We start from the raw sequence: 17,975 nt of genomic DNA, 5'->3' as shown, positions 1-17,975 counted from the left end.
TCGAGCCAGCCTGACGGTCATCCCTCCTCTGCTCCCAACTCTGCAGTTAGTCACTTCTGAAATGGCGTTAGAGCACGCTGCCGTAGGGGTGGGCTGCCATTTTCTTTGTCCCCTCTTTTCTCCTGTTTATTAAGTATGTAGGGAGGTTAGCCTTTTTGTGTTTGGGTTCTTTTTCTTTCTTTAGTTAGTTCTTAAGGCGAGCTAGTTGGAGTTTGGTTTATTATTTTGGCCTGGGCCCACCCTGAAGCCTTTGCTGCCCACCGGTTAAGTTGTTTTGTTTATTTCATTTACTGATTAATAAAATGTTTTTTGTTGAAACTGCCAACTGCAGTGAAAAATTAATGAGGCTTGGGAGTGGGGGAAGGTGTCCCACACGTTGTGTCTCGGTCCCCCTAGACGGGACGTAACACAGAGTTTTCGCCGTGACAGCAGGTTGAGCTCCTACCGTGTTACAGGTGACGTCGTCACGTTAGCCTGTTCCATCCCTGCTAAATTATTTAAAGAACTACCGTAAGTAAACTTTTAAATTATAATACACTCTACACTAATTGTAATTTCCTGCCCGTGGTTCTATATTGCAACAGTTGACGGCTCATATCAGCAGATAAGCAGCAACAATCTGGGCATTGCGGGTGATTCCTAAATATGTCATTTCTTATTAATTAGCCCATAAGTGTTGTACACCAGTGTGACACCAAATGCTTGTTGCTGACAGCAGTGAAGAAATGACACTCTAGTGGTTCTGCACATTAGTATAAATAGAGTGATTCTCTATCATTACATCACAGGACGGCGGCACTCTGACAGATTCCATGAACCTGGACACTGATGATCCAGACTCCGGTCCAGATGACACAACAGGCCACAGTGGAAACGGGTCAGAGCATGGACTGGCTGCTGAAAGGATACAGGTAGGTGGCGCTGTCATCCCAAGTTGTGTGGTGTGGAGGATCAGGGCCAAAGTTCCAGATGCTCACAGATGTGACTGTGGATTCAGTAGGAGTGTTTGAAGGCTGGACTCCCAACAATGATTGGCTGCTGAGGACCTCTCAATCACAATCAGGTTTTTTAGTGGCTGTGAGATTGAAAGTGAGTGAACATCATTAAATAAAGAGATCCTGCAGGGTCCCTATTTGACTAGTACACTGCTAGGTGTGCTGCTTCGTTTTCGCCAAGGCCCTGTAGCATTCATGACTGACATTGAGGGAACGTTTCATCAAGTAAGAGTTTCCAACCAGGATGTAAACTTCTTACGCTTCCTCTGGTGGCCAGATGGGGACATTACAAAGGACCTACAAGAGCACAGGATGCTGGTCCACATCTTTGGGGCAGTGTCATCCCCAAGCTGTGCTTCATTCGCCCTGCTGAAAGCAGCCGACGACAATCAGCATGACTTCCCAGCCGAGGTTATAAACACTGTTTGTCAAAATTTCTGCGTGGATGATTGTCTAAAGGCCGTCAGCACGGTGGAACAAGCAATACATCTGTACCAGCAGCTAACAGACCTGTGCGGTAGAGGTGGATTTAAGCTCAATAAGTGGGTGAGCAATCATCGCTCGGTGCTGGCCGCCATTCCTGAAGAGCAGAGAGCTAAAGAGGTAAAAACAATTAACCTTGACAGAGACCAGCTCCCTATGGAGAGGGACCTTGGAGCTCAGTGGGATGTACAGCAAGATACATTCACATTCAGCATCAGAACCAAGCTGGGATGGGATGAGGAAATCCCTCAGGTCATGGTACATCCCATATATAGTTTTTCAAGGCCAAACTACAACAAAGGAACTCATCTATAACAAAACTACAACCTTGTAAGGGCAAAACCTACTTGTTTTAATTCTGATTAATAAACTAAAGCTTATTCGATTATCATTATGTTGTTTTTTTTAAACGCTCATACAAAACAAAAAAAGTGGAGGGAGAGTAGTCTGAATCGGGTTCTGGAGCATTGCTCTACCTCATACATCGCACTCATGAGCGTCACATCCACTTGTAGTGCATCATTTCCGCCAGCAAGCTTCTCCTGTTAGACCTTCCCAGAGGTGGTTGGTGGGGTGACGAGCACCCAGCACGTGACCTCTACGATGAGCTTCTACCCACGGAAGTGCCATAGGAAGACACGGATTAAATAGCTTGTCCACCAGAAGGCTGTATTTTGGTGTACATAATATAAAACTTCTGCCCAGTTCTGCTTGTATTGCAATGGTTGCTGTTCCTGAAGTTTCATTTTTCGTCCCTTTTTATTTTTTACATCCATGTTTGTGATGAAATAGTATTGTGAATCGCTAGCTCGCATTGCATGCTGGGAAACAGCGTCACTCAAGGAAGTTTTGGCTTCGCTGACACGGTCCTGAAGGGAAGTGGGTCTTAGTGCACTGGAACGGGATGAATGTGTTCAATCAAGCAGTACAAACCTGATTAATTGTCTTAATACTTCACTTGGAATGGCCATATTGTTTAGGATTAGAATTAGATGACAACTTCTTCACAATATTTGCAACTATTCAGTTTGACCAGCAGGTGTCAGTAGAAGACGAAATTTCATGTTGACTATTTCCTAATGGAAGTGCTCTCTTTACGTTGGATTTTTCTCATAATTATTTGAAGTGTAGGCCTGTATCTGCACACAATTTGGAATTCGTCCCAGCGCCCTGAGCTGTAAATTTGGACGGTGTAAAATGAAAATGGCCATCTGCAGCAGAATGAAAGTGAGATTGCATTGTCCAGGTAGGAGGACAGCAGTCAGTCATGTTTCACCTCCAGTCAACACGCAGTGGTTCACATGAAGGTCCAAGAGGCCTACAGACCTACACTGAGTCTGGACGTGGCAGTACAGTTGGATCATTGTCTTTGTTGTGTTGTTTGGTCATTGTGATCCAATGTAATGTGAGAGAAGGACGAGTGCAGTTATATTGGAGTGAGTTATTTAGAGTGTAATAGAAGTTATAATGCAGAGTCTGTTTTTATGAAATGTTCTATCACCTGGCATCCATCCATCCATCCATCCATCCATCCATCTTCTACTGCCGTATCCGGAGTCAGGTCTCGGGGGCAGCAGCCTCAGCAGAGACCCCCAGACTTCCCTGGACCCAGTCACCTCCTCCAGCTCCTCCAGTGGGACCCCAAGGCTTCCCAGTCCAGCCCAGAGACCTGGTCAGCACCACTGTGACTCCCTGAGTCCCTGCTGCTCAGGTGAGGCTTCAAAGATCTGGCTGCACCTGATTGGACGGTCGTGGAGGATCTCCTTGGTCTTCTTGGTCTTCTTGGTCTCCAGCTGTTTGACCTCATGCTCTCTGTTGACCTCCTCACTCAGTCCCTCAGTGATGTAGAGCTCAGTGTAGATGCTGTTGAGGAGAGTTTGACTTCCTGCTTCTTCACCTTCAGTCACACGTTCACATCTCCTCTCCAGACTGATCTTCTGCTGCTGTAGAAGCTCCTGCAGACCACCAACCTCTGGAGCTGAGAGAAGGTTGGAGAAGAAAACATCAGTGTGACAGTGTGAGCATCATTTTCTGTCCACGACTTGAAGCTGAAAGCATCCAAACTCCATTTTTCAGCTGCTGTTGTCTGACTGTTTGCTCTAAATGTCCTCCAGTGGATCTTCTCACTGGAGGTCCTGACCACGGTTATAATAGTTAACGAAAACGAACAAAATAACGAAAACTTCAATTGAAAAAAACAATTGTCACGTTGCCAGGGGTTAGGATTTTGGTACCTGCCTCGTTGGGGTTTTGAAGCGAGCAGAGCTGAGACCATAAGGGTGACATAGCAACGTTCAGGACACTGATTGGCCAAAGGCAGTCTTTCACGAAAGACCAAAACCGCCATTTTTAAATGCCTCGCGTGTGGATTTTTACATTAACACGTATTAAAAACTGAAAAGCTTATGAAACTGTACCATGGGTGAACAAATAACTACAGACGTTTCTGTTCTCTGTGGCCGAAGAAAAAGCACAATGCAGACAGTTGTGCATAAAGTTTAGTGTTAGCTAAAATATCGGGCACACAGACGTACTTATTATGTATACATTTCTTTCCATTGTAACAGGTCACTACAAGATCTGCAATCCATTACCTAGAATTGGTTTTCCTTAAAGTGATGTACAGGATTACTAATCTGACTTTGATGGGCAAATTTGACAACAGAATACAATTATGAAGCACTAAAACACAGGACCACAAAACAATTAAATGCATGATGAAATAATGATATGCTTTGTTAAATGAAATAAAATGGCATTTTCAACTAAGTAATAAAATAGTCGGTGGTGCAGTGGTTAGCGCTGCCGCCTCACAGCAAGAAGGTCGTGGGTTCGATTCCGGGGCCTGGACCTGGGACCTTTCTGTGTGGAGTTTGCATGTTCTCCCTGTGTCTGCGTGGGTTCTCTCCGGCTTCCTCCCACACTCCAAAAACATGCATGTGAGGTCAATTGAACGTTCTAAATTGTCCGTAGGTGTGCATGTGAGTGTGAATGGTTGTTTGTCTCTATGTGGCCCTGCGATGAACTGGCAACTTGTCCAGGGTGTCACCCTGCCTTCGCCCTAAGACAGCTGGGATAGGCTCCAGCAGACCCCCGTGACCCTGAATAGGAATAAGCGGGTATAGAAGATGAATGAATGAAATCTTTATTGAATGAATGACACATTTTATTTCACTTGTGGTTTATGTAATTATTATTTTTTGCTCCATAGCTTTCATGATTCAGCATTACATGTTAAGCGTGATGAATTGCATGAAAAGAGAGAGCACTCGCTGATAAATTAACATGGTGTGCTGTTGAATTCCATGAGGACGACAAAATATTTGCAAATTTGTGTTAGCTACACACATCGACAGGTGCAAGAGAAAGGGAGGAACTTTCAGGGAGGAACTTTCAAGATCGTTGAGTTTTTATTTTTTATTTTTTTTAGTTCTGATGAAATAAATAGACCAATCATTTCATTACTTTGTCTGCTTTCCAAAGAGAGTTGCTTCAAAGAATTATCATTTATTATTCAGTGGCACATTGCTCACTTGTTTAATACACAAATAATAGTATATTATTATAATAATACTATTTTATTAATATAATAATAATAATAATAATAATAATAATAATAATAATAATAATAATAATCATTATTATTATTTATAAAATTTCGAAACAACCATCGTCAGTTGTTCCGTAAAAAGAATACATTGATTTCCATGTTGAATTTTGTACGGTTCGTGAGCGCGCACGTCTGTCAGTGATGGTCTCCACACTGACACAACTGCGCATGCTCTATTATCTCATCAATGCGGAAGTCAAAACGTTTTTGGGAGCCATGCGCTGGGTGAGCAACTTCATTGAAAGGAATGGGACGCCATCTTGGACTCTGGGGGCTTGCCGCACTGTCACGCAGGTTGTGACGTTGCGGGCCGGCGACGCACAGGTATGACGTTAATGATTGACAGCTACCATTCGTTCCCGTTAGCGAGAGGATTAAAAACAAACAGACACCATAATGGCATCAAAAAGGAGTTATCCCAGCGGTGCGGAAAAACGGAAGGAAAAGAAAACTGATCAAGAAAAACTTGCAAAGGGGAAAGGTAAGTTATTTGTTTGTGATGTGGGCTGGAGAGGTGGAGGTGAAACGCTGTTGTCCCCCCCAAGTTTGTTTATTTGTCCGGCTAGCCAGCTAGCTAGCGTCGGATAAATGTTAGCTGGCTGGCTAATATTTGTTCGTCATGAATCAGCGTTTTTGTTTGTTTTATGAAAGTTGACCATATCCTGCCATGGCAATGACTGATTGACTCCACACCCGTTTATTCACATTCTAACAGGGAGGGCGGGAGTGAAGGAGGGCATTTTGTTGTTGTTGTAGTCAGTCCCCTGTTATCGTTCAGTGGAAGTTGTCTCTCACATATTTGACTCTTAATGTTATTTTAGCCTTAACTTAGGATGAATTTACTAAGCTTAGTTTGTATTTTGTAGGCCCTTAATTAGAAATGTGCTACTGTTTTAGAATTCAAAGAAATATTTTATGGAAATACTTTATTTGGCATGGTGTTGACTATTTTAGACTGTTGTGGCAGTGGGTCATTTATCTTAGTTTTATTACTTTAACTAGTACAGTGTGTAAAGTAATTCCAAAAACTCTTAAAAATGACAGTTTTGTAATTGGGTAAAAGCTTTAAAGGGACACTGCAACCATAATGTTTAATTTAAAAACAAATGAATTTTTAATTTTCCTATATTACTGCAACATCACTGTAATAATAAAATAGGAAAATGCGCTTCTGATCTGTTTTGCTTGATGGTCTAATGAGCTTTTTCTCTGTAGGAGCAATTCTAAAATATGTTGGCGCTCCAGACATTGAGCCAGAGGGATCTCCCGAACATCCTGACCAGGAAGCTCCAGGACCAGCACGTTCCTCAGAACCTCCTTCTGTCCAGGTGAATAATGTGTGTTATTCTTAGTAGCTAAGCTGATAAGTGTGGGACAAAACTAAGGCAATTAAGCATTATTTTGATTGTTGGTTTGCTTTTTAGTGTTGCACTTGTTGGTTTGTTGGATTTTCTTATTTAAAGTAAGCATTGTTTTTATGAATACTCAATCTGTTGTATTTATTGACATATAGCGGATTCTTTTCCTAGTATTATAGTGTTTGTTTGTTTTTAAATCAGTTTAACTTGCCTGAGTTGCTCAACTGAAGATGTTTAATTTTACCTGTAGCCTGTTTTGCTCACGAGGTGTAATAGATTGTGGAATCTTAGTAGACCTTGCTGAGAGTGGCAGCAATCAGCTCTGATGACTGTGGTGCTTGTAAATAAGGCAAATGCGCCATCTAGTGGGATGCAGCATGTTTATTCGTGTTGGAGCAATGACAAGTACTACTAACAAAACAAAAGATGCACAGGGTAAAAAAAAATAATCATAAACTCTTCTTAGATCTCTTATAGATTATTGATAATAGCATTCTAATTGATTTCAAACCTTTTCAAAAGATCTTTTGCCAATAGCACACCCAAATATTTGATAACCGTGGAATTCCATTTGATTTTATATTTTCCTCTAATTTCTCGGCCTGGATGATAATTCAGCGTGAGAATTTGAGTGTTTGCTATGTTTAACTTGTTGCCTGTGTATTTAACATAGGTTTCTATTATCAACATCAAATGAGGTAAGGTTCTGTCCGGGTCTTGGAGAACCAAAATAATATCATCAGCAAAAAGCCCTGTTAGAAGTCCCTGCTCTCCTATATGTATTCCTTTTAGATTGTTACTTTGTCTGATCATTTGTGCGAGCGGCTCAATGAACATAGCAAACAATGTAGCGCTTAGGCAACATCCTTGACGAGTACCATTAATCTTTATCCTTGCCGTAGGTTCTTGGTAGAGACCTTGAATACACTGTATTAACTTTTCTTGGAACCCCACTTTCCCAAGAACTTGATACAGAAATCTCCAATTCACACAGCCAAGGCTCACCAGTAACAGCTCGCAGGCCCTGCTTTTGGATCTGATCTATTATGTATAGGACCCGTCTAATGTCTTCTTGAGTCTGCCTACCTGTTAAAAAAGCTGACTGATTGGAAGTCCATCTCGTCCCCTTAAATTTCAAAGCGTAACGAACCTGTGTAGCCCAAGGAATTTTATTATAGTTTTTTTCCTAGGGTGCAACTCCCCAGGTGGCGTTGTCAGGCAACCCCCCCGCCCCCATTTTCCTTTATACCCACCATCAGAATTGTCTTGTCTCATGGTTATCTTTTAAGATAACCATTATCTTATCTTTTAAGATAACCATGAGCACAAGAAATAGGGTACAGCTTATCAGCAAAGTAAGTAACACGTACATTATGAACTATCATTCTATATCATAATGATGTAATATGTCAACCGAAAGCAGCTGACCAGCTGAAAAGGCTCACTCCACCCCCTACTGTTGGGAGAAGGACACGTTCCCGTCAGTAATTCAAATTTCTCAGCTGCATGTATAGGGGGACAAGGTGAGAACTCCGATTGGACGAGAAAACCGAATTATTGCTTAGTCCGATTAAGCTCTGCATGTAAACGCACTGATTACACCTGCGCCAGAGTTCAGAGTGAAAGCAGCTCTTTTAAAAACAAGCGCAGGCTGGAGTCAGCACTCTGTCCTCTGGCGTGTCCACGCTGAGAACTTTGCAGTTCTTCTTAGCATTTCGGCTAGCAATCCCAGAGCGGGCTGGGCCATAAGCGCAGCTGGAGGAGGAACCCTGCCGGGTGCCCGTTCATCGGGAGGTGGTGCTGTGTGTACGTGATCGTTGTGCATTCACCGCTTGGCTGTTAAAGCCAAAGTCTTTTTGGTATGGTACTTATTTCCTTGACACTCAGGCAGATAAACCTGGTCTATTTTAAATTGTTGTCAAATAAAGCTGTTTCATTCGAAGTGCGTCTCGTCCTCTTAAATTTCAAAGCGTAACGAACCTGTGTAGCCCAAGGAATTTTATTATAGTTTATTTCCTGGGGTGCAACTCCCCAGGTGGCATTGTCAGGCAACCCCCCCCACCCCCCCCAATTTTCCTTTATACCCACCATCTGAATTGTCTCCACCTCCGCCAGACCCTCCCCCTCGCCACATCTAGTCTTTTTTTGATAGATGATGATCTATGCGTATTGATGCGTCGTGCTGATGCGTAGCCCCTCAAGGATCCCTCCTTGCACTGCCACTCCGTCGTAGTGTGGGGCACCGAGTGCCGCAGGCCCCTCCGCACCCGTCGCCACCGCCGTCTTCTCCGCCAGGCCGCGTCTCGCCAATTCCTCCTTTACCTCCTCTGCGCTGTTGTAGGTTCGAGTTCCCGTATCCCAGTGGGTCCTCATCTTGGTGAATGGCGTGTGGAACCAGATGCCCTTCTCCTTCAGGATTCTTTTAGCGGTGTTGTACTCCTTTCTCTTTTGGACCATCTCTGTCGCGTAATCATGATGGAATGAGGGTACTTTATTCCCCAGTTCTATTTTCTTTGTCCATAGCTCTCTCAGGACCCTCTCTTTGGTAGTAAATTCCAGAAAGTTAACAATGATGGGTCTCGGTTGGGCACCGTCCGCTGGTTTCTGTGCAAATGAGCGGTGTGCTCTCTGAATTTGGAAATTAAAATCTGCTGGCAGGTGCAGTTTGCTTTTCAGCAGGTCTTCCACAAACTTGGCCACAGATTCTCCCTCCTCTCCTTCAGTGACTCCATAGATACGTAGGTTGTTTCTCCTCGGCCTGGACTCCAGGTCGGTTAACTTGTCCTGAAGAGCTTTTTGTTCTCTCAGTGATATGACCAGAGTGTCATTAGCTTCCTGTGCCCAACATTCTAGCTTTTCAATCCGCGACTCAGCCTCATTGATCTTGCTGGTTTGGAGCTCCTGTTCGGTGATGACTTTCGCAAGTTGTTGATTTATTTTGTGTTTGAAGTCGTCCAAGTCTTTTTCCACGTCGTTCCTCAGTGTTTCTCCAAACGTGCGAAGGACTTCTTTTGATTCCATTTTTAAATCCCGTATCTCCTTGCTAATAATTTCTATGTCCGAGCCCTTTTTCGCGTCGTTAGTCACGAGGAGTTCGTTTCGCCATCTCCCTCTGTTTCAGAGCAAGCTGGTAGTTCCGCCATATTGTCTGTTACCGTGTTTCTGTTTTGGTTGAATGGAGTTTTCCTTCCCATTCCAACGTTCCCCTGATCACTTTGTAGTTAATATGATATCTGACAATAGTTATTCAAGTTTTCGGGGAGTTGTTACCCTGGATGGTCGAGAGCCCTGGTGTCGCGCAGTCTACCACTTTATGGCCAAACCAGAAGTCCCTTCCCTCTAGCCTTTTCAAGGGGGAGGTGGCTAGACTCGGCTCTTGTGGGACAAGAAGCAGAAGGCGTGTCCGATCGGGGGGGAAGATGAGATGACATTTTTGTGGGTCAACACAAACTCATCTGCGAGGACAGCAGCCTTGGACAATGACGACACTTTCTGTTCATTCAAGAACATTACCACCTTCTCTGGCAAAGAGTCTTTAAAATCTTCTAAAAGAACGAGCTCACGGAGTGACTCAAAGTCATTTTTGACATCATTAGCTGCACACCATTTATCAAAGAGGTTGCTTTTCTCCCATGCAAACTCGACAAAGGTTTGACCACTAGATTTTCTATGGTTCCTAAATTTTTGCCGGTAGGGCTCAGGAACAAGCTCATAAGCAGGAAAAATTGCTTCCTTTCCAACATCATATTGCAGGCTGTCTTCTAAGAAAAGAGCAGACACCAACTCCTGTGCTTTTCCCACCCGCTTGCATTGGAGAAGGACAGGCCACATGTCTCTTGGCCAGTTGAGTGGCGAAGCTATTCGCTCCAAGGCACTGAAGTATGAATCAACTTCTGCCTCACGAAATGCTGGCACCAGAAAAATGTTTTTACTGGGGCTGGGCAACGATTAAAAATTTTAATCGCAATTAATCGCATGATTTACCTGATCAATCACGATTAATCACGTCGTATACGCAAAAGCCAATAATGAATTTAAAAGAAGTCTTTCATACACTTTAATTTAAATGTTCTGCCATATAAACGAAAGCACCATAACATTTATCATGCAAACAGTTAACATCAGCACTTTACACAGAAACATTTTTAATGTAAATCTAAAGTTAAAAAAAATGCAAATACAAAATTAAAGCTTATTGCCAATGCCAGGGCATTACTGTTATTCTGTTCCTTATGAAAAATAAAAAAAATCTACCTCCAAAATCCTGAGCCACAATAATAACAGGCAATTTCTGAGGTAACAGCAGAAACATTTTTCTTTTATCAGGGAGCAGTATAACCAGTCTGCGTTCCCTTGCAAATGTCCCAGTTAGAAAGGGTGAGGCACAAAAACGTTCACTTTTGGGTTTTTCTTCACAGGGGACTAGAATGTAAAGTCCACATTTATACTGGAGTTCCTTTGGAGAATCTCACTCAACTCAGTGCAGTTTGTCAGTTCCTGGAACTTGACGGCCAGTTATTTTAAATGTACTGCCATATGAATTAAAGTGCCATAACATTTACTATGCAAACACACTTTTAACATCAGCATTTTTGAACAATTAGCAGCTAAGAAAAAAAAAAATAGTGTAAATTTAAACTCAACTTAAACAATGTTATCAAAGCAATACAAAATTAAAGCTGTAAGCAGCGTTTGCGGGACTGAGCCCACCTGGCCACTGCCTGCCGTGACGTCCGCCACCTGGCCACAAGCCCCCGACACCCGCCGACGCTTCCCAACGCCTGGCGATTCCGCCCGAAACCCACCGATGCCCCATTCCTGATGCCGACGCCTGCTGATGACACATCAAGCACTGACTTGACATTACTGACTTGACATTTAGAAACATTTGATTTCTAAATGTGATTGATTACTGTATCATTTTGGAGATAATAAGCCTTAAAGTTGGCTTTTTGTTTTGTTTTGCGACAGCTCCAATATTCCATTTTTACTGTACAATAACATCAAATTGCTCCATAAGCTCTGTCAATGGTTGGTACAGTTGACCTCAGGACAACCTTGAATATATTTTCATTCATTATAAGGCATATTTAATGTACCATTTTGGAGATATTAAGCCTCAAAGTTGTTGTTTTCCTTTTTTTTTTTTTAGCTTTTCAAACAGGCAAAAAGGGCCCAGTACTCAATTTTTTACTGTACAGTAACATTGCTTTGCTCCATAATTTCTGTCAGTGGTTGGTACAGTTGACCTGAGGAACACCCTGACTATATCCTCAGTCATTATCAAGCATATGTACAGTATCATTTTGGAGATATTAAGCCTTAAAGTTGGCTTCTTTTTTTTTTTTCTTTTTTTTTTTTTTCCAACAGCTCCAATATTCCATTTTTACTGTACAATAACATCAAATTGCTCCATAAGCTCTGGCAATGGTTGGTACAGTTGACCTCAGGACAACCTTGAATATATCTTCTCTTAATATTCTTGAATATTCTCACTTAATGTACCAGCTCCTTCCTGTAGACATGATATGTACAGTTAGTTATTCTTTGTTTGACGCAAGTGTTATATTAAGTTCCTCCTATCTGTACCGGTACTTCTTGTTAATTTGAAATAAACACTAACAGCATAATGTCAAAACAAAAACCGAACAAGTCAAAGATCATAAAACAAGGAGGCTTTGTACTAAAATATGAATAAAATATAAACAGGGAGTTGTCTAATGTCGTCAAGGAAGCCAACATTACGTTACCTGTTGATCAGCATGTTGACTCAGAAAATCCTCAGGCTCCTGCTGCGACATTTCATTTGGGGCGGCGGTTGTGACTTCACTGCTGGTCCCGTGAGAAACTCAAATCGGTTCTTCACGTTTGTTGCGTGGCATGGGTTAGGACATTGAGAGGCATTATAGTGTGGTTGTGTGCACCAAATCGGACTCGGCTTCTAGCTCGATAGCCGTGCATAATTTATGCAAACGCAATGCTCTGTTTACGTGAACTCACGGAGTCCGACTCCTTGCACGTGCTCATCTCGACTCAATGGATTTATGAGCTTGATGACAAGTGTGTATTTTGTATTGGATTGATGTACTGCAATTCTAGTCATGTGAACAAGCAATTAGCATTCCTAGTTATATGTGGCATGACGAAATACTGTACTACCAAGTTTGTATTGCAGTTTCTTCAGTTTATGGGGTAGAGGGTGCTCAAATTGGATTGATTGAAGATGTAGTTTAGGTACAATTTGCTTGTTTTTTATCAAAATTTAAGTTGATTGCAGTTCAAGGTGGCACAATCCTATCAGATGTTGTCATTTTGTCACGAAGAACACTGGTATTTGTTGATTATTACCATAAGTACCACCATGTTGCAGGCATTGTGGTTACAAGTTTCACTCCAATTTTGATTGTTGTCTGTATGACTAGCAATTCGTTGAGCTGTCTAGGGTTATCATTCAGATAAGGTGTCACAACTTTTAATTGCATGGGAACTTTGGGATCCATGGCAGATGGGCATTGTAAAAAAACGGATCTTGAGTCGGAAGGCCAGCTTGTCCTAATTGTGACCTTAATATGATGATTTTTTTTTCCCTGCCAGATTGAGGAGAAATGAAATGGACATCCAAACCGGGGCCAATAATGGATGAGCTGGATGATGTCACAGTATCAATTTTAAATGGTATGTCATGTGTAGGTATGAAAAAATTTCCATGACTTTGATTGGTCCACTAAGTAATTAAAATAACTGTATGCTGACACTGATTTCAAAAAGAAGTATTTTACAAATTTGAGACAAAATGTCTAAACTGAATTGCATTTACAATTAATTCTGATAACAGAAATTGGCACAAAACAAACTTGGTTTGACTTGTCAAGTTGAATTAAATTCATTAGTTCAAAAATGTATGAGTTGTTAAGTGTAAAAGGTTTGTTAATGATTGGACTGTCTTTATAGCTGCCAACATCGATGAAGTCTTGCTCCACACCCTCAGTCGTGATGATTTGAGAGACCTTTTTCCTGGACCAGAACACTTTCTCAGGAGGAAAAGGATTTGGGCCCTTATTAGTGTAGATGTGATTGGTTACCTACTTTGCTCTGAAAACATCGAGCATAACACTTTTTTTTTCTTTTTTCCTAATTGTGTCTATTGTTTCTCTCTTGTTCATAATGTTTTGGATCTGGTTTCCTCTCGGCTGAGAATTCCACCGTACCAGACAAGGCTGCCCCGAATGAAGCCAGGAACTGTGTCTTCACCAGGAGGAACATCTCCAATCTGTCCTCAGACATCCACTCCTTTGGTGAAAAGCAGCCCAAAGAGGACCCTACAGCTTCCTGCTCCTCCACAATATGTTGTCTTTCCTAGACATGGGCAAACCCCGGCCCGCGGGCCACATCCGGCCCGCTGCGTGTCTCTGTCCGGCCCGCGTGAAGCCACTCATAACCCCCCAACACCGCACCCCCCAACGAAACTTTGTCGGCACGTAACTTTGCCGAGTTAGTGTAGCGCGATAGCGATAGCGTGCTTCCCCCCCGTCAAGGAGGTGTAGGTACAGAATTAGTCCGGGTGCAGAATCGTTCCCGGCGGAAGTGACTGCCGATACGGCAACTCCATTGGGACATACCTCTACATCGCGTTCGAACGTTATATATGGATAGATCGCGGTACGTTTATAGAGTTGCCGTATGTGACGTAATTGGCAGTCGCCTCTGTCCAGTGGGCGAATGCCAACAACGTCACATACGGCAACTCTATTAGGACAAACTACATCAGTTGATTAAGGTTATCTTTTTTTTTCTGTCAATCCCTGCCGTATTTACAGTACTTTGTATTATATTGTATACACGAAATTCTCTCACAATCTATCTATCTATCACCCGCGAAATAGCGTTTTGACCGTGATCTATCCATATATCACGTTCGACCGCGATGTAGAGGTATGTCCCAATGGAGTTGCCGTATCGGGCAGTCACTACACCCAGAACGATTCTGCACCCGGACTAATTCTGTACCTACCTACAACCCCCCCTTCCGTGGCCCGCCGACTCGATGCAGGTCTGTCATGTGGCCCGTTGCTAAAAAAGTTTGCCCACCCTCTATACAGACAGTGAGTTGGAGCAAGCTCGTAAGCACTACTTCCAGATGGCCCGCACTGCCAGTGAGGGGAAATGTGTCATGTTCAAAGAGCTGAGATGCAGGCTGGTGAGAAACACTGTCACCAGCATGATTTCTATCTTGAGAGCCAGTCAGCAAGGAGAGGGGGTCTGGTACCCTTCTAAGCATGAAGTCACTGCAATGTCTCAAAGACTAGTGGAGTATTATCCCATGCTGAAGGATTAAGACAAAACAATGAAACATGTAAGTGATTATATTATTTTGCGCACTTAGATTTTGAAGCGTGTGGTTATTTTTGGCTGATACTTTTTTTATCTGTGCATGTTCACTTTCCATCTTTATTTGTTCTTTCAATGAGTGAAATTTTATTTACCAAGCGAGCACTTACAAGAATCTTCACAAGAGATTCACCAGAGAGGGGCCACAAGAAGAAAAGGCATCGCATTGACTTCTCAGCAAGTGACCAAGAAGAAGATCATGATGCAGACTCAATTGGTGGATCAACAATTATTTTGTGTCACACACCAGGGCGCAGTTCTGATAATGGCCACACTTCACGTAAGTAGAAACATGTCCATTTTAATAATAATGATAATGTATGAAAGCTAGGCAATGTTATGATAGTTTTGGATATCATGATATATCACAGACATTTTTACATTTGAATTGTCATTTGATATATTTTGATGCTCCAAACAATTTCATCCATTTGACTGATTTACTGATTTGTCTCCTCCATTTCATCAGCCAAAGATGGTCTGACAGCACAGGCCAGACATTATCAGACCCTGCAGGAGCTGTACAAGAAACCAAAACCCAACCAAGATGCTGTCTCCCAAATTCTTGACCTGCAGTTTCAAGCAAGAAGATCCTTCATTGATAGTGATGTTCTGAAAGAACAGGACAAGGCCAACAAAGATCCTGGATGCATATCCATGTGTCAAGGATCTTTATCGTGTAAGTGATTAACTTGTTTTGGTTTATGATGAAAAGCAAGCATTTTTGCAGATTTTAACACTGACTTGCATTATAGGCGATGAATGAGCTGCGGCGCATTCTGGATAAGGGCAACAGAAAATTAATTGATTAACTAAAAAAAGAGATGGGAAGACTTCTGCACCAATGTGTAATTTTATGGTGTTTGGAAAAAAAATGAAGTGATGAAGCCACGCATAACGCTGGATGTAGGTGAGTCATTTTGCTGTGTCTCTAATTGACTGTGTAGCTGTTTCCTTGGACATAGGATGGTTTATGTTGCGCTGAATGAATAGATGCAGAATGGTAATACTCTTCATGCTGAAAAAATAAGATTTTTTGGTGATCAACACAAACCTAAAAAGACTCATTTTTAGGAAGACTAACTTTGAACTCAAAGTTGATTTGTTCTATTCCAGTGGAATATTCCATCGCGCTGCTCAGGGCACTCCCCACACTCTTTCCTTCACCAAGTCCACCACCGAAGAAGCTGGGACATGCCAGTGAGGCACTGCTTCATGTCATTCAGGTGAAAGTTTGTTCGCATTTTCTCACATTCAACACTTCATAGTTCCATGCATGGATGTGGCGTTTCCTTCTTCTTTTTCTTTAGCCAACAGAAGATCCCACAATGTACTCGCAGAAGAGGTCTTTCTGCACTCCTGTGTTGCTGTTTGATGGGACCCACTGTCTCATCTGTCTTTGAGCCACTCCCGCCACCACGCTTGCCAAGGAAGACTTGAGTGACGGTCTGCTTCATCTGATGGGTTACTACTATGCCCTGCACCTCACATATCCAAAAGTGTGTGGCAACCCTTCTCTCTGTCATTCAGACAGAAGTGCTACAGGACACTATCCATGAGTGAGACACCACAGCCTCATAGAAAAAAGACCATGGCAGAATGGAAAGATTTTATTGGGGAGTAGAGCTGTGTACAAGCATAGGTAGCGATACACAGGAACACTATATGCTGTCCCCATACTGTTTTTTTTTTGTGTGTAACTGAGTGTCAGGGAATCTGAATCAATGTTCAATAATGATGACGGTGAATATTGTAACAACACAACATTACTTGCGTTCTAGAAATGATTGCTTGAAATTGTTTTAAGATGCAATGCCTTAGTGACATTTTTATTACAAGGCAGTGAAGGCACTGTCAGCAATTTAAGTGAATAAATAGTTGTTGACAATATTAATTCTGTTTGCTGAATTTTTTTTTTTGGGGGGGGGAGTGGGCGTAGGGGGGGTGGATGCTTTGTTTGTTTGTTATTTCTTAGGTATATTTTGCAGTGTGTGGACACCGAGGGGAGCTCTAGAATTGGCTCATTCAACCGACCAACGAGCCAATCAGCAGCGGCGTCACAGGCCCTCCTCCTTCTTTGTTCTCTCTCTCACTTTGTCTTCTGCACTGGACAGCCAGGTTTGTGGAGGGAAGGTTGGAACAAGGTAAGGACAGGGTACCCCATACATTCATGTACGTAGAGTCTCTAAGTCTTAAACTCACCAGGTTTGTATCGCTTATCGATAACCCTAATGCTATAGAAGTCTATGAGGGTCAAAGGTCAACTTTGTCCTAGGGACATGGGGCCACTTTCAGGTTCATCAGGATCCTCCTGGACACACCCACGCCAAATTTGGGGCTTCTAGCCCATGAGGAACCCCAAAACCCTCACTCTAATTCCAGCCTGTTCGCTAAACCCTAATGCAGTGCAAGTCTATGAAGGTCAAAGCTCAACTTTGTCTGAGAGACATCAAGTGTTTTTTTCATGAATCATTCATCAATGTTAAGAGTTTGCTTAGTGGAGAATTCACAATAAAAATACATTGACACTGTCAAGATGGACTCAAGTACTATTATTGAACTATACTGTATTTTTAGAGTGATGTGAAGCTTTTGACAAGCGCTGCGCAAAGTAGGCCCATTTGTTTTTGTTTTTTTGAAGGGGGCCCAAAATTCCTGGCGGCGCCCCTGAGCGGGCATCTCCAGCACCAAGGCAGTGGAGCTGCCGGCCACGAGAGAAGAATTAACCAGTCCATTGAAACCATTTGTTTGGTCTAGTGAGTGGCAACAGTCCTTTGAGGATCTTAAGTGCCTTCTCAGCTGTAACCCTGTCCTGTCTGCTCCAAATTTTTCCTCATTGGCTAGAAGCCCCAAATCTAGCGTGGGCGCTTTTTGGGGGCTCCTGATGAAAAAGCAAGTGGCCCCATGTCTCTAGGACAAAGTTGAAAATTCACCCCATAGACTTGCATTGAATTAGGGTTAACAATAAGGCTGAAACTAGGGTTAGGGTTAGGGTTAGCTGAAATAAGGGTTAGGGTTTCGGGTTCCTCAAGGACTAGAAGCCCCAAATTTGGCGTGGGCGCTTCTTGGGGGCTCCTGATGAAAAAGCAAGTAGCCCCATGTCTCTAGGACAAAGTTGAAAATTCACCCCATAGACTTGCA

The sequence above is a fragment of the Nelusetta ayraudi genome, unplaced genomic scaffold, assembly GCF_046127955.1.
Source record: "Nelusetta ayraudi isolate G7.1 ecotype Tasmania unplaced genomic scaffold, CSIRO-AGI_Nayr_v1 ptg000029l, whole genome shotgun sequence".
NCBI lineage: Eukaryota > Metazoa > Chordata > Actinopteri > Tetraodontiformes > Monacanthidae > Nelusetta > Nelusetta ayraudi.
This window is presented reverse-complemented; position numbering follows the sequence as displayed.